Source organism: Emys orbicularis, chromosome 14 (genome assembly GCF_028017835.1).
Source record: "Emys orbicularis isolate rEmyOrb1 chromosome 14, rEmyOrb1.hap1, whole genome shotgun sequence".
Taxonomy (NCBI): domain Eukaryota; kingdom Metazoa; phylum Chordata; order Testudines; family Emydidae; genus Emys; species Emys orbicularis.
The window spans coordinates 35,327,002-35,349,255 of record NC_088696.1 but is presented as its reverse complement, the minus strand read 5'-3'; the positions used below and the strand labels follow the sequence as shown (position 1 = coordinate 35,349,255).

At 39.8% G+C, this 22,254-nt stretch overlaps 1 protein-coding gene across 3 annotated transcripts in view; it reads left to right on the top strand.

The window, feature by feature from the left end:
- The window catches only part of CBFB (core-binding factor subunit beta), a 62,154-nt gene that overhangs the window by 12,829 nt on the left and 27,071 nt on the right, over positions 1-22,254 (top strand). The gene's annotated exons all lie outside the window — the stretch shown is intronic.

Sequence of the window (22,254 nt, the reverse complement as noted above, 5' to 3'; positions counted from 1 at the left end):
TAAGCTCTTAGGATGTAATTCAAGAATTAACAGTAGTAGAACAACTAACTCCTCTGTATTACTTAAGACTAAGTAGAATAGCCTCTTCTTATGTGCTTTAGCTCTTCCAAGAGCCAGTCACTTAGTGTTAAGAAATTCTTTCTCTAGACTTTGTCCTATTGTGTCTTTTTAACAGTTTGTATGAGGGTAATTGAATCAACTGATGGTATACAATATTATTGTATTGAGTAAGTTATATAAAAACTGGTGACACACTGGTCATGAATATCATTGCATGATGTATATACCAATGGTGTGTAAATAGGTGTGTGTGTGTGTGTGTGTGTGTGTGCGTGTGCGCGCGTGCGCTGGAAATATGTTCCTAAAATATGTTGTGGGGGCAGACTTGGCAAACAAGTCTGCTCTAGACAAAGGAATGTCAATTTACCCATCTGGGTTAAGTTTTGTAAGCCATAGACCATGAAAGTACATTTACAAAAAGGGTAAACAAAGCAGTCAAGCTAACAAACAGTGGGAGAAGCAACGTGGTGAGCACACTGGGGAACGTACCAGAGTTTGACATCCTGAGGTCTTCCTGGCTCCTGAGACAAAGGCAATGGACTCTGGGAAATATCAGGGGAGCAAATTTTAGTTATCCATCACTTAGGGGACAAAGGGGACGGCACTCTCTGGTTCTGTGAACCTTGGATCCTTTTGCCTGAAGACTGGAGATGCTGGTAACTTAAGGTGAAAAACTGTGTTGGGCAGAGACATAGCTTGATAGAATTAAGTTTTAGGTACTAGAAGTGTTATTTTTTGTTTTGTTTGTAACCTTTTTTTTTTCTTTTTTCAGTTCTTGCTTGGTATTACTTAAATCTGTTCTTTATAAATAAACGTATTCCTATCTTATTACAAAAGCATCTTAGTGCTATATATTAAGATAAAGAATGGGTCCTCAGCGAGCCAGCAGTTGGTGTGTGCACTGTCTCTTTGGAGGCAGCAGGCTTGATAATTCTGTGAGTATCCAGTGAGAGTCACTGGACACTACAGAGAGGCATCTCTGGGGAACTTTGGAACTGAGTGTTACCTGGAACTGAATGTTACCAGCAAGGCAAGGATAAGAATGTCAGTGACTTGGAACTTTTAGTGAGGTGGGCAGACTTGTGTGACAGGGAGCTGATGTACAGTCTAAACGCCAGTAAAGCTCTCCCTTGTTGAAGCAGAGCGAGGTAACATAGTGGTTTACAGTTCTGGGTGCCCTGAGCAGAGTGTTACAACAGTCCTGTCACTATTTGACCCCACTGGTGAAAGAACAGTAGGATTCACCAAGGGCGATGTTACCATGGTGCACCTCCTCACAAGGAGACCTTTAGGTCTGTGTGGTCATAACATCACTGCCTTTGAGTAGCGCACAGAACATCGAATATGCTCTACTTAGCTGGAAGTCCAGGGAGGAACTGTGATTAGGAATGGGCTTTCAAAGTCCTTTAAATCCGATCTGTAGTAACTACATGTCCATCCTGCTTTACATCTGGAGCTTGCTTAGAAGGTTTCTATGCTTAAGGCACTTGGTCCCTTTGAGCACAATCCTGTTCATAAAAGATTTTTCTGATAGGATGATCTTATTGATCCACTGACCTAGAATTCAGGAAATCCAGGTTCAATTCCCAGCACTGTAGACTTCCTGTGTGACATTTGGGCAAGTCCATTTAATTCAATGATATCTAATCTCCAGCATGAGGGCCCAAGGTATTATTTCAGAAAGGTCAGGGGCTCACAATTAATACTTTTTTGCTACTCAGGGACTGCCACTCCCTCCTCCAGACTATTTTAACATGTACCAAGGCTGTGGCAGACAATCAGGGAGCAGTAACTATCTTATTCTTGATTTCGTTGCTTCTCCTTTTCCTCTTTCTTGGGCTGCTCTGGATACTTGGGGTATGGTGTAACTATCCTTTGATACTCAGTTCCCATTGACTTGGACAGAACTTGTCAATCTCCTATCCTGCTTTCCCTGCAGCTCCCACAGTCCAGAAGGGAATCAGGGAATGGTGCAGCCGGAGAGTTTTTTTTTGTTTTTTGTTTTTTTCCTTTTTTGTGATGCAGCTGTTGGTCAGTAGGGTTGCTGTTAAGTAGCTGAAGCAGTGAAAGGACAGCAGTTTGTCTTTATAGAGTTGTGAATAAGGCATAAATGCAGTAATGTTGTCATTGCAGACTGAAACACTTTCAGAACAAAAACTTTAGGTTAGCAACTTCTTTAGCATCTCCATACTTACTGAGATTCATGAGATTCCTATCAACCCTTTATGTCCCTGTAGTACTTCATGTCTGCAATTTGTAAAACTGCTTTTTCCTTAACTCGAACTTTTATTACATGTTGTAGAATCGCCACTTTATTCAGTAGCATTTTATATGTTTCATCTTTTTCTAGTGGTCTAAACTCGGCCATCCACGCTGTAAAGGCAAGACTTCAAATTTCCTAATACCGGCCTCTAGCTTCCTAATATTTGCCAAAATGAGAATGAAAATAGAATAATTGTATGAGTTAACTTTTATAGTGGGGAGCCAACTATAAGCTTTGAGTGTTGCATGAATTGCTATAGTTCCTGAAGTGCTTGCAGGATAGGTTTGGGGGGAAATCCAATCTTTGGGTTTTTTGTGATTCTCCTTTGTTCACACTTTGGCCTCTGTTTACTAGACAGAATTGTTGCAGTTGTGTGGTTTCATATTTTTTTCAGTGCAGGAGAGAAGTAAAAACTTGATCTCATTAAAGATTTGACTGAGTCTAGCTCTTTGTGAAATTCAGTTAAAAGAATACCTCCACCTTTTTAAAGGAATTGTGCAAACCTATGAGTTATGTAGACACTTACTACTAAAAACCTTGGTAACTTAAAATGATTTTTCTGTAAATTATTGGAATGCATCTTAAGTTATTTTATCATCCAGATTGAGTATTGGAATACACTAGTAGTTGGGATAATTATTGGGCCTTAGAACTGGACTGATTTACCAGATATGCTTTAATTGGTATATGTTCATTTATTTTGGATGGGATTTTTAAAGGAGCCTAGGAGACTTAGGCACTCAATTTCCAGTGACTGTCAGTGGAAACTGGAGGCCTAACTGTTCGGCTGCTTCAAAAATCTTCCTTTTTGTGTCCTTTGATGGTAAAAGCTATTGAATATTAGCAAAGCTGGTAGCAAAGGGATGCCACTGATGTGGAGAGTAAAAGGATTACCTCTGATGAGGATACAATATATCGTTTTAAAGGAAAGAACTCTAAGGCTTTGTCTATGCTTGTTGCTGTAGCACTGTAGCTCTTCAGTATAGACACTCACTACAGCGACGGGGAGGGATTGTAGTTGATCCACTTCCCCGAGAGACGGTAGCTAGGTTCATGGAAGAATTCTTCCACCAACCTAGCGCTGTCTACAGTGGAGTTTAGGTCAGCATAGCTACATCTATTGGGTGTGGGGTTTTTTTACACTCCTGAGCAGGGGCGGCTCTATGTTTTTTGCCGCCTCAAGCACGGCAGTCAGGCGGCGTTCGGGGGCATGCCTGCGGGCGGTCCACGGTCACACGGATTCGGCGGCGTTTCTGCGGGTGATCTGCCAGTCCCGCGGCTTCAGCATACCTGCCGCCGAAACCGCGGGACCGGCAGACCTCCCACAGGCACACTGCCGAAGGCCGCCTGACTGCCGCCCTCACAGCGACCAGCAGGCCGACCCCTGCGGCTTGCCGCTCCAGGCACGCGCTTGCAGCTCCAGGCACCAGCGCAGCTCCTGAGAGATGTAGTTATGCTGATGAATGTTTTTTTGGGTTTTTTTCCCCCCAGTGTAGCCCAGCCCTTAGTAAATGAAGATCTCTTGCATGATATAAGCAATTAAATGCTTAGTATATATTCAGCTAAGAAGTCAAGCAGGTTGGCTTATTGGCCTACCACAACATACTTTGTGCCTGATAAATAGGAACAAAGTAACTTTTCTTGTACTGAGGATTATTATGGCAACTACAGGTGTTTGCCAATGTAAGGATTATCTCATCTCCTGCTTACTGGTAGTTATATTTTCAGATGTTTGGGCTAAGTAGAAAATCCATACATTTCCTCTGCTTCCCCAGGATCCAGGCTTGTAGAGAAGATAAGAGTAGACAAGAAAACTAGCATTTCCATTTGCTTTGGCTGAACTTAAAGACACAGTTATCAGAAGATACAACAGATCATGTACAGGCAGGTCTTTTGCTTCCTTTATGGAAGAATCTGGATAAACATTTTGTCCCATTCTCAATCATTCTTCAACTTGTCTGGAAATCAAGACCCAATTATTAAGTGCATTTAGTTTAAACTGCTTTTTGAGATAGTGTAGCTTGTGTCAGTTTATTTTAATGTCAAGAATTGAGTGGTTGGTGGGGAGGTCAGGAAGTGGTAAGTGCTGCATAGGAGTTTAAGAAATCAATCCACCCCAAAAATTTGTTAATGGTGTCTCACTGTTGGGAAATTCTCCTCAGACCATCTCTTGTCTATACAAAACTGAAATGAATCTAATTTATTGTTTTGACTAGAGTAAATTTTTCAGGAATTTGAGGTATAAAAAGCTTGGTGTCCAGGACAGTTTTGTGGAAAATAACTACTTTGTTGATTTACTAAAGAAAATTCCCAGCCGCTGTTGGGAATGTTCCTCATTAGAAGCTGATTGTCTTCTATGCAGAATAAGCAAGATGCTGTAAAATGTTGTTGGGTGGTGAAAGCTAAATAGCTACAAAAAGTACAAAAGACAAAAATTGAATAACTTGCATTAATTTGTCTTAATACCATACCATTTATTGAATAAATATTCATACATTAGATTCTGTGTACCATATGTGCTTAAGTTCCTTATTTAACCATGTATTCAACAATATATAAGATTTGGAAGTGGGGTAAAATAGTATAACAATTATAAGCAAAACAGGTCATTTTTAACTGTTTGTGTCTCTCTCTTTTCAGCATAAACTATAACATTTACATTGATTTGTTTCTGTGGCCTATGTGAAACAAATTTCAGTTTCTCTCTCGTTTCCTAGGGCAGTTTTACAAATGACACAATCACCATAATTGTCACTAATTGGCACTCTTGTTGGGCAGTCTCAGCAGAAAAGCCAAGGATTTGAATGCTGTAGCCCACACCCCGCTCCTTCCCCCCCCCCCCCCCCAAAAAAAATGTTTGAAGCACGTTTCCAGGGAGGCATGAAGAAGTCTTTTGCCCATCTCCTTGAGAAGCCTGGGCTTTTCCATATATATGGCAATTTTAGTTAAAAAGGGTGAACAAAATAATTGTATTTCATGGCATTTATTACAGTGGCTCTCAACCTTTTTTGATCTGCAAACTACAAAAGCTAAAAAAAGAAATTGTCCCATGACCTGCTTTGTGAAAAATTAATTGCAAGTTTCTCAAAATGAATGTAGTAAAATTTAAATACACCAAAATGAATGGATTGAGAGAGAAAAATAACTAACGCATGCAATCTAAAAAGTTCAACTTGCTTTTCTAGCCATCAGTTTTTCTGTGCTGTTTTGTAGGGATGGATAGATAAGGGTTCTATCCTCTTCCCTTCTGCTTTCCTAAGTGAACACCGCTCTGGTGGAACTGGTTGCATGGTCTAGATAGTATCGCTTCATGCCCTCCATTGCTGAGTTGTACATGAGAAGAAGAAGTGGGGTTGAAAAGTTGCTGAGGGATTGGTTGATAATTAAAGGGGTAGAGGAAGTGAGTTGCTGGTTTTTGCCCCTTTCCTTGCCCCTATTCGATCCTACTAGCATCCATAGTTGCTGCTTTTCTTTTCTTTCAAACATTGGGTACTTTCTAATGGGTGCTCCCTTGCTACGCGCTTCTGAGTTCACTTCACCAATTCAGAAATGGTAGTCTAACAGACTAACCATATGTAATAGCTCGCCTTTGAACCTTGGTGCTCCATGTTCTTGGTGGGGAAAAAAACACACTGCACCAGTTTTGGGATAACTCCTGTTTCACTTACATCAGTTATTCTTCATCTCTTGTTTATCCCTTTATCTTTTTGCTGTGTTTCTGAGCTGCCTGCCTTCTCTTCCCCATCCCCCCACTTCTTGAGAGCAAATGCTATCTACCATAATGCCATCCTAGTCAATTTTATTCCTAGTAGCCAAAGCACTATTGTTCTTGAGTACAACCTTATTCCAGAGTAGGGCAGAACACTGATTATTCCTCACTAATCTGCTGCCCAGATGTGTGGCAGAATTCCAATTGGCAAGCATGGTGGCCTTGCCATGTATAAGTGCTTTAAGGGGAGTGCTGCAATTTATTTGTAAATTTTGTATCCTCTACATTTAGGTTAGAGGAAGCCCTTTTTGTAGTTTTTATTTGTAATTCTGCATTCTCATACAATCTTAGAATATTGAAAATAAATTTCCTCGCCAATTTTTTGTAATTTTCCATCTGGAAAGCATATAATGTGTCTAAACATGGGAGAAAACAGCACAATTTTAGTTGTGTGAGTATGATTTGTTAGTGAAATGTATGCAGTGTTATAGTTAGACTTGGAAATATTCGATTTTTATCTGTAAATGCTGATTTCACTGTACACTCAGAAACCAACAAAAATATTTCTGATGATCAGAATTTACAGATAGGCAAAGTAAGAAAAATATGGTGTGAGAACGTATTACAGTTTGATTTAAGGATATTTCCTTTACTTTTGAAGTTGATAGTTTGCATTTTAGTGGTTATAAAGTTTTTAAGTTTTTGAATATCAACATCTGTCATTGACACCCCCCCCATAATTTCCTGTGAAAAATTTAAATACCGTATATACTCGTTCATTAGCCCGTTCGTTTATAAGCTGACCCCCCCCCCCCCCCCCCAAATGGATAGGTAAAAATAGCAAAAACTGTATGACCCTTTCATAAGCCGACCCTATATTTCAGGGGTTGGAAAACTTTGGCTCCCGGCCCACCAGGGTAAGCCGCTAGCGATTTGGGATGTTAGCTGGGAACGGCGAACCGTGGCCACAGGGAGCTAAGGGGCTCCAGGTAAACAAAACTACAATGTATTAGATCAGGGATCGGCAACCTTTGGCCCGCGGCCCACCAGGGTGTTTACCCTGGCGGGCCACGGGCCAAAGGTTGCAGATCCCTGTATTAGATATTCAATTCAATGATTCCATAGAGTTTAAAATCATCAAATTTTGGTGTAGACCCGTTTATAAGCGGACGCCCGCTCTTTGATGCGTCACTTTTTTACCAACAATATTCGGCTTATGAACGAGTATATACGGTAGATAAAATAAAAATCAATATATCCATTGAAATTATAAAAAATAAAAATCAAATTCTGCCAAGCCTAGTTTTAATAGAAGTACAGAAGCATTTGTCTTTTTAATAGTGTCGAAATGACAGCATTATTATTTTAAAAACATATGTATTGTGCCTAGTTAAAATTTTAAAATTGCGGTTTTGAAAAACCTGCCATTTGTGTAGTAGAGAGGGTAAGGTTTAAGTTTAAAAGCCTTTTCCTTATAGAGTCTAGTCATTGTAATGCAATGGATGACCCTCAAAAGATTTATTTTGGATAACCCCAAAGCATCTCTGCTAATCTGAATGTATCCAGGCATTTTAATCCTTGCTGTCTCAGTGGCAATCTGTATTTTGTTATGTTTTGGAGCGGGGGTTGTGTTTTTGTTTTATTGTACTTTTGGGGAGTGTGGGCCTACTTGTTGAGGTTGTAAAGAGAATAAGCCATCAGGGTGCCTTTTTGTTTTACTTTAGCTTTTGTTTGCAGGGTTTGGTCAAGTATAATGTATGCCCCATGCTCAGTCCAACAGTTCAGAATTCTTGAATATGGGAATTACCTCCAGGTTTGCATGTTGGTACCTGTATTCCAGAATGCTACTGTATCAGGTTGTATCACCTCAGAAAATAATTATGGGGAAGTAACTATCTCTCATTTAAGAATACAGTTTCGGTACAATTAAAATTTAATTTTTTCTCCACCGACTTCTAAACGTAGCACTGATGGTTTTTAATCGAGGAATAAAACCTGTAGTACTGGAAAATTTTATTAATCGTGTCTTTTCTGTTATTGTTAGCAGTTCTCTTCAGACCAGCTGTGTGGTTCATTAAAACTGCTAATTAGCTTGTTTATTTTAACCAAACATTTAACAGTCCTGGAAAAGGTATCATGTTACATAGTCGCTGTAGTAGCAAAAGATAAAATTGCACTAATAGTACTATGACTCTCACTTTTCTAAAAGCTACATTAGAAAATTCTATGCTATTCACTGTAGCAGGAAAAGAGTTTTCTGTTGTTTCTTTACGTCTCAGAAACCCAAACTCATAAGAACACAAGAGCAACCATACTGGGTCAGACCAAAGGTCCATCTAACCCAGTATCCTGTCTTCTGACAGTGGCCAATGCCAGGTGCCCCAGAAGGAATGAACAGAACAGGTAATCATCAAAGTCATCCAACCCCTGTTGCCCTTTCCTAACTTCTGGCAAACAGAGGCTAGGGACACCATCCCTGCCCATCCTGGCTAATAGCCATTGGTGGATCTATGCTCCATAAACTCATCTAGTTCTTTTCTGAACCCTGTTATAGTCTCAAAACTCTCATGTATCAGTGACTTATTTTGGCAATATGGAAAGTTGTCTGTCACAGTTGTGAACTTTGAAACAAGTGTTTTTCTAGCTGGAATTGACAAATGAATATTACTTTGTTAGTAAAAATGAATGGCACTCCATTAATATTGAGATACGTAAATACTTTAAAAAAATAATATCCTGGAAAAATGATTTTTTTTTTTTTTGTAATTAAAGCAGACACCATTTAAATGTTGCTAAGTTGCTTAATGACAATCCATTGGCTTTTGCTATGGAACATGCTTTTGGGAAATGCTCCAGGATTTGGAATAAATACCCTTATAAGACTTTGTTACTTTGAATCTGAATCCATATTTTTATATTGAGTGGCCATACTGAGGGAATGCTACTATAGTGTTGGCATTCTTGGATAGAAATTATTGCAGCATTTTTCAATATTCATGTTCTGAAGAGTTAGCATTTTGAGCCTGATTATCAAAAGTAGTTCAGTATTTGTACATTTAAATGGACACCTATGAATCTATTCATTTGTGTGCGAAAATACTCCCATTGCACACCTAAAACTACTGAAAATTAGCACTGTTCTCCTTCCTTGTTCTTGAGTGTTGAATTAGGCAGGTGATAGACTCACTGCTGAAGTTAAAACTAAATGACACGCTTTTCTGAGAATGTAGAGGGTGAAGTTGATTCACCGTATATCATTCCTGGAAACCATGTGTTTCTTAATTTAGCTGTAACAAGTTCCAAGGTACAAAACCAGAATCCTTTGCTCTATGGTGGGAGAGGGAAAACTCTCTGGAATTTATAAATGTTAAATAGCACTTTGACTTGCTTAGATATAAAGAGCTGTCTAAATAATTTACAGATTAAATATTTAACACTAGGCTCAAATATTTTTAATACTTTGCCATCCCAAATTTTAGCAAAACTGTGCTAGAGTTTATTAGCAATTCATAAGGGCTTCTGGAAAGTTCGCAATTCAGTTGTTTAAAGAGTATTTTATCCCTTTTTATTCAGCAAAACTCAAAATGTCCGATTTTTCTAGCCCTGAAATATTGAAATACGAAATGCTGTTTTTAAAAACAATATATAATTTTTCTCATTTTATATAAAATGCTAGAATAATTTCTACTAGACAGTCCAGCATGTAAATGTTAAGAGCTAATGTGCCATAATGTTCACTTCCATGTGTTTCTTCAGGGTTTCCTTAGTTGCCCAAGGCTAATGGCGCATAGTAAATATAAGCTTTGATTTTGAACTCTAGCTTTCTAAAAATTGTGGAATGTGATTTACAAAATTAATACTGTGTTTTGGATATGAGGTGTAGGTGACATAATGCAAAGGGGAAAATGGTAGAATTGCAACCAGATTTAATCAATGGGGAGGCACTGTACTATGAGATCATGGAAGATGTTTAAATAAGGAAAAACCAAAAGACTCACTGGCTTACTGTGGCTCAATGAAAAAGGGAAAATACCCATGGTAAAATTATTACTGTTTTGTCTACAAAGCATGGTGACATTTACTGAGTGGGGAAAAAAGTCCTACCAATTGGAGATGGGGCCGAGTTTGTCAGGAATTGAGTAGCTTCCTTTTCATCTTTGAGATTTGTTTTTAAGACCAAATTTAAGTCACTAATTTGGCTAAATTTAGCTTCAAAAAGATGACTTTTGTTTTAAGAATTTTCTCTAAGTGATTATGAGATTAAACTATATTATTTTTTCTTTTAAACAGACAACTTTCAAAAGAATGAACTTGTTAATATAATCTATGTTCAGAGTACCCATGATGTAACACCTCTGTTTAGAAAGATCTAGGTAAGCAACCCAGAATTTAGAATATTTGTATATGACGATCACTTGCATAAATGTCACCAGCTAATATATACATCTAAGAATCTGAGGTCAGAGAGATTAATTTCAGCCTTTTGTCTAGGAATGCCAAATAAAATAAGATTTTAAAAAAATACCTTGCACATTGACATAATTTAGCAATTTGAGAGTTCACTTGGTATAATGATAGTGAAGAACTAGTAGCATTGTCTCGAGCAGGGTGTACTGTATAAGTTACTAGTCAATTACATAGTCACACTTGATCTAAATCAATATTTGGATCTTGGTGTATTGTGTACAAGTCCAGTGTGCCATCCAGTTTCTTTATTTTTGTTTTCTTATCACCATGGTCTGCAATATTGATAGCCAGAATTACTTTCTCAAATGATAATTTAGGGATTAACTACAAATCTTCATTAATTAAAATTTGTTTTACTTAAAACTATTTTGGAAAAGTAATAAACTGGTTAATATGTGTTTAAAAATTTGTTGAAGATTTATATCGTCCATTTGAAGTGAGTCAATGAGAACTAGATCTTAGTGTGTTGATCATAGCAACAATGTAAAAGCCTGCATCTTTTAGTGATTGCTAATATAACCTTAATGTACTGTTTCCTTATTGGAGAAAACTAGTTGGCACAGAGTGCATAATGAAACTAACGGACATTCTGATTAGTTCTGTGTGTCACCAGTAACTTGGTGATTATTTTTTCCTTAGTTTCTTTGAGCAGATTTGTGTGAATGATCAATATGTAAAAGTATTATCTGAAGCAGGAGTTTTACATTGACTGCTCTTAAGCTATAAACTTGTTTTAAACTTTGCTAATTAATCTGCATGTCACAATTATTGTTGTAGCCCATCCTATTTTACCAAAAGGATTTATTTTTAATGATATGCAAGTACTACTTTTTAAAATAAAAATTAACAAGTTAAAGGGCATTTTTTTCCTAATTTACATAAATTCATCTTAAAACTATGAAAATATTGGGGGAGAACGTTCTCATCCCCTCATTTAGTGCCATAAATGCTATCCTACAAAGTGTATTAACATGTTTTTACCTCACAAGTGGCCTCTAGAGTATATTCTCCAACTTGTAAAGTAAGAAGCTTTGTGACTCTCTAATGATGTTGCCACATGTTATATTTGAGGACTTTAATAGAAGTTGATAATGCAAGTAAACATGTATAAAAACATTTAGGTTTTCTAAGGTAATTGAAAGCTAAAGATGGATACGTAACTTCCTAACTGAATATTTTACTTGCTTCTCTTGAACAGAGTTTGTACTTTTTAAACTAGTGGGCCCATACATAAACCAGGTTTTGAGTAGATGAGATGATACAAAGTTGGGCTTAACCTTATGAAATTTCTCTCACTGGGAGCAAATATTTTATAAATATTTCTTACACAGGAGACAATATTTAGTAAACTAAACCATTGGAGAGACTGCTGTTTTAAATAGCCAGCGTTGGGTATGATTCAGAGACAGGTGGGATCAACGTTGGAATTTAATTATTGTGATCAACCAGCAAACAGGCAGTTGACCGAACACTTATGAATGAAGAGATACATGTGACGAGACTGGGGCAATGAGTCAGAGCTGAGTGTCTTTTAAAGGAATGCATCTTGGTCCAGTGTGCTGGAATATGATAGAAAACAAAAGAGAAGGGGGCATACTGTTCCACTGGGGACTGTTATTTCCTGGGGATTGAGTTTGTCACAGTGGTGGCTGTGGCTGCTGTTTAGTGTGCTGATTCATTAGTCAGTGAGTGGTGAGAACTGTGTGCAATCTGTGGGGGAGGAAATGGCTCAGTTGCTTTAGGGAGAGGGAACGCTTCTTTTTGTAACTGCAGGATGTGTGGATGAAGTGTACAGATAACATCTGAATCACATCAGTAAATCACCCTGGTATTGTATGATAAGGATTTACCGAGGACTTAAATAGGATGGGAAACTGAGAACTAGGTTTAGTGTCTTGAATACAAATAAATGGACTCTTTATTTCTTACAAAACAATTGAGAACTCTCCTCTTGTCTAGTTAGTAAATGCAATGGGACTCAGTCATGTTTTACTTCTTAAATATATGCACCCTACTGAATCTCTTAAAATCAGTCCCTAGCCCTTTCAGAGGGGGAGTTGGTCATGATAGGGCAGCGGAATGCATGTGCCCTAATTTTGAGGAAAAACACTTTGCAGTGTAAATTATGAGAGAGTAATAGTAACACTTATATTTAGGTTGCTTAACATTTTCAATTTTTTAAGTGCAGTTTTTTTTCACACTGTGTGTTTGTGTTTGTGGTGTGCTTGCTGCTTGACTGAAATATACCGTATAGTCTGTTTGGGGGACCGTGTGCTGAGCCTAGCAGCCTGTTAGGCAAGGCTGAGAGCTTCTTAACGAGGCTTTGATCCCTAAGCCCTTCAGCACCCATCAACCCTTAACCAAGGGGCGGGGGCTACTCAGGAAGATCAGGGCTTTAAAAAACCTGTTCCTAAGCAACCGAAGGAGCTAGCGGAAAGGAGAAGCTAACGGGAGTTTTGTGAGGGAGCTCTCCAGGTGAAGGAGGAGCGATTACATGACTCTTGGGGTAAGATTGTTGTCTGTAGTGTGTTTGTGGGATCAAAGCCTCAACAAAGGACCGAGCTGCAGGAGTAAAAAAGCGAATACAGGCAGAAGTCCAGCAACAGAGTGGGGGCTATTCAGTTTATTGCACCCAATGCAGCATGTATGATTACCTGCCCTATGGGCAGATGGCATATGTGTGCATTTGGCGCAAGGAGCTCCTGGCCCTCAGAGACCATGTACGGGCTTTGGAGACCAGAGTGGCTGAACTGGAGGAGCTAAGAGAGACAGAGAGGTACATAGATAAGACTTTACGGGACACAGGGTCCCACCTGTGCTCTGACAGCCTCTGTGCTGTTGAGGAGGATGAAAGTCTCAGGGAAGGAGAACATCCAACTGGAGCAGAGGAAAATGATCCCATAGTTGGGACCCTCCTTCCAAATGATGTAATGGTATCCTCTTGCACTGAGGATACCTCTCCGGGGGAGAGAACTCCAATTATTAAGAAGAGAAGGGTAATAGTTATGGGGATTCCATCATTAGAAACATATATAGCTGGGTTTGCGATGACGGGGAGAACCACATGGTGACTTGCTTGAGGATCTCTTGAGACGCATAGATAGACTTATGTGTAGTGCTGGGGAGTAGCCTGGTGGTCGTGGTACATGTAGGTACCAAGGACATAGGAAAGGATAGGAGAGAAGTCCTGGCGGCCAAATGTAGGCTACTAGGTAAGAGATTGAAGTCCAGCACCTCCATGGTCACATTTTCTGAAATGCTTCCAGTTCCACGCACAGGGCTAGTTAGACAAGCAAAACTGCAGGATCTCAATGCATGCATGAGATGATGGTGTAGGGAGGAGGGCTTTCGATTTATTAGGACCTGGGGAAACTTTTGGGAAAGGGGGAACCTATACAGGAAGGATGGGTTCCACCTAAACGAAAATGGAACTAGATTGCTGGCACTTAACATTAAAAAGGTCATAGAGCAGTTTTTAAATTAAGGAAATCCAACCGGTGCAAAGGAGCACGTAGTTTGGACAGAGACATCCCTTAGGGGAGGATCTATTAATGGAGATTCTCTATGTACTAGTAAAGAGGAGAGAATGGAAGACGACAAAATACGGGTAGGATCTGATGAGAAACAGTCAAATGAAATAGTCCCATTCAATTACATACAGCTAAAAAGTGACAGGTTTTTAAAGTGCTTATATACAAATGCTAGAAGTCTAAATAATAAGATGGGTGAACTAGAGTGCCTTGTATTAAATGAGGACATTGATATAATAGGAATCACAGAAACTTGGGGAATGAGAATAATCAATGGGACACAGTAGTACCAGGGTACAAAATATATCGGAAGGACAGAACAGGTTGTGCTGATGGGGGACTGGCACTATATGTGAGAGCGTAGAATCAAATGAAGTAAAAACCTTAAATGAACTGTACCATAGCATCTCTATGGATAGTAATTCCATGCTCTAATAATAAGAATATAGCAGTAGTTATATATTACTGACCACCTGACCAGGATGGTGATAGTGACTGTGAAATGCTCAGGGAGATTATACAGGCTATAAAAATAAAAAAACTCAATAATAATGGAGGATTTCAACTATCCCCATATTGACTGGGTACATGTCACCTCAGGACAGGATGCAGAGATAAGTAGTTTCGTTGGACACCCTTAAATGACTGCTTCGTGGAGCAGCTAGTCCTGGAACCCATAAGAGGAGAGGCAATTCTTGGTTAGTCCTAGGTGGAGCACAGGATCTCATCCGAGATGTGAATATAGCTGGACTGCTTGGTAATAGTGACCATAGTATAATTAAATTTAACATCCCTGGGGGAAAACACCATAGCAGCCCAACACTATAGCATTTAATTTCAGAAAGGGGGACTACACAAAAATGAGGAAGTTAGTTAAACAGAAGTTAAAAGGTACAGTGCCAAAGTGAAATTCCTTCAAGCTGCATGGAAACTTTTTAAAGACCCCATAATAAAGGCTCAACTTAAATGTATACCCCAAATTAAAAAAACACAGTAAGAGAATCAAAAAAGTGCCACCATGGTTAAACAACAAAGTCAAAGAAGCCATGAGAGACAAAAAAGCATCCTTTAAAAGTGAAAGTTAAATCCTAGTGAGGAAAATAGAAAGGAGCATAAACTCTGGTAAATGAAATGTAAAAATATAATTAGGAAGGCCAAAAAATAATTTGAAGAACAGTTAGCCAAAGACTCAAAAAGTAATAGCAAAACATTTTTTAAGTACATCAAAAGCAGGAAGCCGGCTAAACAACCAGTGGGGCCACTGGACGATTGAGATGCTAAAGGAGCACTCAAGGACGATAAGGCCATTGCGGAGAAACTAAATGAATTCTTTGCCTCAGTCTTCACAGTTGAGGATGTGAGAGAAATTTCCAAACCTGAGCCATTCTTTTTAGGTAACAAATCTGAGGAACTGTCCCAGATTGAGGTGTCATTAGAGGAGGTTTTGGAACAAATTGTTAAACTAAACAGCAATAAGTCACCAGGACCAGATGGTATTCATCCAAGAGTTTTGAAGGAACTCAAATGTGAAATTGCAGAACTACTAACTGTAGTCTGTAACCTATCATTTAAATCAGCTTCTGTACCAAATGACTGAAGGATAGCTAATGTGGCGCCAATTTTTAAAAAGGGCTCCAGAGGTGATCCCGGCAATTACAGGCTGGTAAGCCTGACTTCAGTACCAGGCAAACTGGTTGAAACCATAGTAAAGACCAAAATTGTCAGACATATAGATGAACAAAATTTGTTGGGGAAGAGTCAACATGTTTTTTGTAAAGGGAAATCATGCCTCACCAATCTACTAGAATTCTTTGAGGGGGTCAACAAGTATGTGGACAAGGGGGATCCATTGGATATAGTGTACTTAGATTTTCAGAAAGCCTTTAACGAGGTCCCTCACCAAAGGCTCTTAAGCTAAGTAAGCTGTCATGGGATAAGAGGTAATGTCCTCTCATGGATTGGTAAGTGGGTAAAAGATAGAAAACAAAGGGTAAGAATAAATGGTCAGTTTTCAGAATGGAGAGCGGTAAATAGTGGTGTCCCCCAGGGGTCTGTACTGGGCTGAGTCCTATTCAACATATTCATAAATGATCTGGAAAAAGGGGTAAACAGTGAGGTGGCAAAATTTGCAGATGATACAAAACTACTCAAGATAGTTAGGTCCCAAGCAGACTGCATAGCGCTACAAAACGATCTCTCAATACTGGGTGACTGGACAACAAAACGGCAGATAAAATTCAGTGTTGATAAATGCAAAGTAGTGCACATTGGAAAACATAATCCCAACTATACAAACAAAATGATGGAGTCTAAATTAGCTGTTACCACTCAAGAAAGAGATCTTGGAGTCATTGTGGATAGTTCTCTGAAAACATCCACTTAATGTGCAGTGGCAGTCAAAAAACAGAATAGAATGTTGGGAATCATTAAGAAAGGGATAGATAATAAGACGGAAAATATCATATTGCCTTTATATAAATCCATGGTATGTCCACATCTTGAATACTGTGTGCAGTTCTGGTCACCCTATCTCAAAAAAGATATATTGGAATTGGAAAAGGTTCAGAAAAAGACAACAAAAATGAGGAGGGGGATGGAACGGCTTTCATATGAGGAGTGATTAATAAAACTGGGACTTTTCAGCTTGGAAAAGAGACAACTAAGGGTGGATATGATAGAGGTCTATAAAATCATGACCGGTGTGGAGAAAGTAAATAAGGAAGTGTCGTTTACTCCTTCTCATAACACACGAACTAGGGGTCACCAAATGAAATTAATAGGCAGCAGCTTTAAAACAAACAAAAGGAAGTATTTCTTCACACAGTGCACAGTCAACCTGTGGAACTCCTTGCCAGAGGATGTTGTGAAGGCCAAGACTATAACAGGGTTCAAAAAAGAACAAGGTAAGTTCATGGAGGATAGGTCCATCAATGGGTATTAGCCAGGATGGGCAGAGATGGTGTCCCTAGCCTCTGTTTGCCAGAAGCTGGGAATGGGCGACTAAGGATGGATCACTTGATGATTACCTGTTCTGTTCATTCCCTCTGGGGTACCTGGCATTGGCCACTGTCAGAAGACAGGATACTGGCCTAGATGGACCTTTGGTCTGACCCAGTATGGCTGTTCTTATATCTTACAGCAGGACTTTGAAATGTAGCAGAGGGATAGTAATAGGGGACAATAAAGTACCTTTTGCTGGCCTCGTGAAGTTCTGTTCAGTGTTGTCTGCATTACAAGTTGCTGAAAATTTCCATTGCACATGTTTGTTTCATATGGCACTGCTTGTTTTTGGCTTACTGCCAGAAACTCTCAAGATTCCATTAACGCTATGCATAATACCACCCTGGTTCCTTGTTTCAGCAGTCCACATAAGGAGCAGGAATTCTGGATAGGTACAGAGAAGTGGTTTCTCCCATCAAAATACGTTTTGGCATAGATGAAGATGCGCTGTGCTGGGAGCCAGAAGATGATGGGTTTTGCACTTGGTTCTTCTATTAAATTAAATTAATTCTGTGCCCCTTCACAATCCTTATTATTGAGAAAGGCCTCACAGGTTACACAAGCTGGTAATAGAACCCAGATCTCTAACATGGTAGACCCAAGTCTCATCCAGTTAGCCCCACTCTCTCTCAGAAGGAGTCTGCCAAATATTTATTCATTGGCTGTGCTACTGCATATGTAATCCACTGTTTCAGATTGTTAGGCAGAGTCCTCCAATAAGTAGTCCCCAAAGGATATTAGCCTTCGCTTGCTGCTTTTTTAATCTGCCTGATCTTTTAGCTGACATGTTGGGGGACTGCTGCTGCTGCAGTGCTGAACATTTAGGGTTCAAAATCTGCTGCAGATGCACGAGAGGAGGGTTGTTACAGGTACACATAATAGAGATTGACTTTTATGTTCTTTTTGAAAAAACATGAGATTACATACGACTGTTACTTTGCTTACTTTTGTAATTTTTCAGAAGTTAGAAAATACAGTAGCAGGTTTATGGTTGCCTATGCAACTTGAATTCTGCTTTGTGTGTATGCATAGCTATACAGTGTTCAGTTACATGATCAGCTGCTATCTTCTCCACAGGACCCCTGCTTCATTCAGTGCACAAGACAGGCTGCTCTATGTATGAGGCAGCTATTTAATATTTCTTCTTAATCTCATCTTTCATTGTATGGTCCCATGTGATGGTTTTCTGCACATTATCCAAACACTGAACTGAATATGGAATTTATTGCCTTACGATCTTTTCTGTGCTTATAGCGAATATATCTGAGCTTCACAAACCAGAATGAATTTCAGATATCATGACAAGCCACATTAGGGGAAAAAATGACAAAATTTTGGGTAAGCCATTTTAGCTTGAAAATAGATTCTCACTTAAGTTTTGATGGTATTGTGGTTAACAGCTACATTTCTCTGCCTAATTTTAATCATAAACTGTAAAAATAATTTTGTAATAGGAAAGGAGAATCTTGGGGTCTTACTAGAATTACTGTAGTCTTTCACTGCCTTACTATGATCCAGCAACTTCTGAATAAATGAGTTTGGAGTGCTAATATCAGATTTTAAAAGATGCCATGCCTTTGGATTTTGAGGTGTGTTGGTGATAATTGCTCTGCAACAGGAATTTATGAATATTTGTCAGGGTCTGAAAATTGAAGGGAACCAGCAGTTATATATCTAAAAAGAAGGAAATATGTGGTTAAACGGTTTAGGCTACAATGGCAAGCTGTTTCCCTTCTTCCAGAAAGAGGGGAGAGAGAAACGAGCCTTTACGTTTTTCTCTAAAATAAAGGAAATTGCACCAATATGCTTGGCTGGATGTTTTGATGGGAGAAATGTGTTTCGATGTCGGGGGAAAGAGGGCGACATAAATACATACAGCTTCCAATAAGAATTTTTTTAAAACAGGTTTTGTTTTTTATACAAGTAATTTGAAAATTGTCAGTGTACTTATGTGCAGTGGTGGTGTAGCCGTATTGGTTCCATGATATTAGAGAGACAAGGTGAGTGAGGGTAATATCTTTTATTGGACCAACTTCACCTTATAATGGACCCTTAGAATATGTGCTAACTACTTAAGCTAAACTATCTGTTCTACCTTGTATTTAGTTGTGACACTGAGTACCTATCCCAGACCAGAGAAAGGGCTATGTGTAACTTGAAAGCTTTTTTCTTTCAGCAAAAGAAGTTGGTCCAATGAAAGATATTACTTTACCCATCTTGTCTTTCTAGCATAGTTGTAGATCATTCAAAAATCCTCCCTTCCAAATTACAATTAGTTTTCACTCCTGAGTTGTTGTGATGTATGCCTGCTGAAAGCAGTACAACTGAGGGTTAAAAGATGGAATCCCAGAGCTTCTTGAGCTTCTGTGGTTACCAGATGAAATTTAAGGTGTTGGTTTTGACTTGTAAAGCCCTAAATGGTTTGCATCCTGGCTGCTTGGTTATCTGTTTGCAACTCCATGGTATCACACAGGGAATCATCAGAGGTACTCTGCACAAACAGCTCCTAGAGTCAATGGGAGGGGGCTGGCAAGCAAGGAGTTATCAGAGTGGGCTCCTTGGCTTTGGAAGTCACTTCCTTTGTCTGTCTAAGACCAGATTTGCTGACTTTCAGGAAGTGCTATACAACTTCCAACCCAAGCTTTTTGTGGTTGATCAGTGCAGTTAATTGGAGGGATTGGGAGGCTTGGTGAAAGAGAGGCCTTTTTGGGGTTGGAAAAGCTTGTTAGCTTTGTGGTGCTTTTGTCTAAAATAATTTTATATTTTAATGAGCCTAAAATAGGCATAATTGATATCCTCTTAACCTCTCATTTCCTTCTAGTTCCTATTCTCAAAAAAGCTGACTCATGACTCTGCCTGTCGAGGCCTTGGCTATACTTGCAGCTGTACAGAGCTGTGAGGTAAACCTGTCTTCATACAGCTGAGTAGGGAAAGCACTGCAGTCTGTCCACACTGACAGCTGACAGCGCAGTGGCGTGGCCACACTTGCAACATTTGCAGCTGTGTTGGGAGCGGTGCATTATGGGCAGCTATCCCAGCATTCATGTGGCTGCAACGTGCTTTTCAAAATGGGGGGGAGGTGGAGTGTGACAGGGAGTGTGGGGGGAGAGAGTACTTTTTGGAGCATGTCAGCTCTCTATTTTGCAAGTTCCGAACTCCTGGCCCCCTGCTCACTCATTCACTCACTCAAAGTGGTACGAGCTTTGAAACCGGCACTTCCGCATTCCTGCAGCCGGACGACAATGGAGAGGTTTGGCCACTTGACAAGGTGATTAGTACAGCACTGCAGGTTGATTCCTGGTACACACTCACAGGGGAGAGTCGTAGCCACTCTGCTGTATCTCTTACGCTTCTCGGGGAGGTGGAGTACCTGCAGCGGTGTACCCAGGGGAGATACAGCGCTGTACGTGTCCTGCCAGTGTAGCCGGTCAGTGAGTTACAGCGCTGTAACTCGCAAGTGTAGCCAAGGCCTGAATGGGCTGTTTACAACTGCTGCTTTGTTCTCTCTTTTTCTAGGTACTTTGGTCCCCATTACATAGTATCTGATTTACTATATTTAAAACCTGAAACAAGATCTTTCTTTTCTATCCCAGTGTGTAGGAGAAATAATGTTTGTTTGGCACTCTGTACATGTGTGTAGATATTGCTGAGGGAAAGCGAAGTTGTATTTAAAATGTGTTGAAGTTAGTAGCCTGTTTTAGTTCTTGGAGCAAGTTACATAGTCTAGATCAGGGGTCGGCAACCTTTCAGAAGTGGTGTGCCGAGTCTTCATTTATTCACTCTAAATTAAGGTTTCACGTGCCAGTAATACATTTTAAAGTTTTTAGAAGGTCTCTTTCTATAAGTCTATAATATATAACTATTGTTGTATGTAAAGAAAATAAGGTTTTTAAAATGTTTAAGAAGCTTCATTTAAAATTAAATTAAAATGCAGAGTCCCCCGGGACCCGGGCAGTGAGAGTGCCACTGAAAATCAGCTCGTGTGCTGCCTTTGGCACGCATGCCATAGGTTGCCTACCCCTGGTCTAGATTCTAGGTCCAGCTCAGTCTCCTGCACTCAAAAAGCTCCCCTCTTGGTCAGCAATTCAATTATGTAGGTGGAATGCAGCACTTGTGGGAAGACATTGTCATGGAGGGAGAGGCGACATCTCAGGTAGCTAGGTTTTGACTAAAAGGACAGACCTTGAACTGACCTCTTGTATTCAGTGGAGAGGCAGTGCAGGAAGTGGAGTGATGTGTTTACGACAACCTTTGTTTTTAAGCTGATGAGCTGCTGCATTTTGTACTAGTTCAAGCCTTTTCAGGCTGTGTTATTTCATACTGAGGTATGTTGAGTTCCAGTAACCAAGCCTAGAGTTCACAAATGCACTGATTTTCTTTGGATGGAGAGTAGAACCTCTGGTCAGTCATCTGGTCTGTTAATCTCGCTCTCCCATCCCTAGTCAGTCTCATATGTAAACAAAGACTTCATATCAATCTCTCAGAAGTAGGGAAAGTTTGGGTTTTTCCCTGTACCTCCCAGAGTGTGTACCTCTACCCTTTCTGTGGGTTTCCTTCCTTAACTGTGAAATGAGGAACTGGGGCTGTGGAGGGGTCAGGGGGCTAGAATCCCAAATGCGTCAGGACAGGAACTGTCCTCATTTTGGGATACTGTATAGCACCAAACACAGCATTGCTCAATAAATTGATGCTTTAGTTGGTGTTGGTCCTTCCTTGAGCAGGGGGTTGGACTAGATGACCTCCTGAGGTCTCTTCCAACCCTAATCTTCTATGATTCTATGAAATAAAAATGAGGATCGGTGTCAAGATGGACCTAAATTCTGTTGCAGGGCCCCCTGGTTTACCTACCACTTTGGTGCAGCAGCTAAGGTAAATCCCAAAATGAGTAAACAGACCATACACTAAGCCTTGTTTTGATATTAAATTCAATTTACTTTGTGCTGTCAGAGTTTTCATTATGCTGCAGCTTGCATATTGATTATATAACTATTGTTGAAGTTGTCGGGAGAAACAGGAGATTTTGCTAGCTGGGTCGGGGACAGTTGATCCTCTTGGTAATTAGGAAAGTGTGGGAGACAGTTAAGGAATGTGGAATAAGTACATTAGGCCAGGTCTACACTACCGCGGTAGTTCGACAGCTGGCAATCGAACTTCCGGGTTCGATTTATCGCGTCTGGTCTGGACGCGATAAATCGATCCCGGAAGCGCTCGCCGTCGACTGCGGT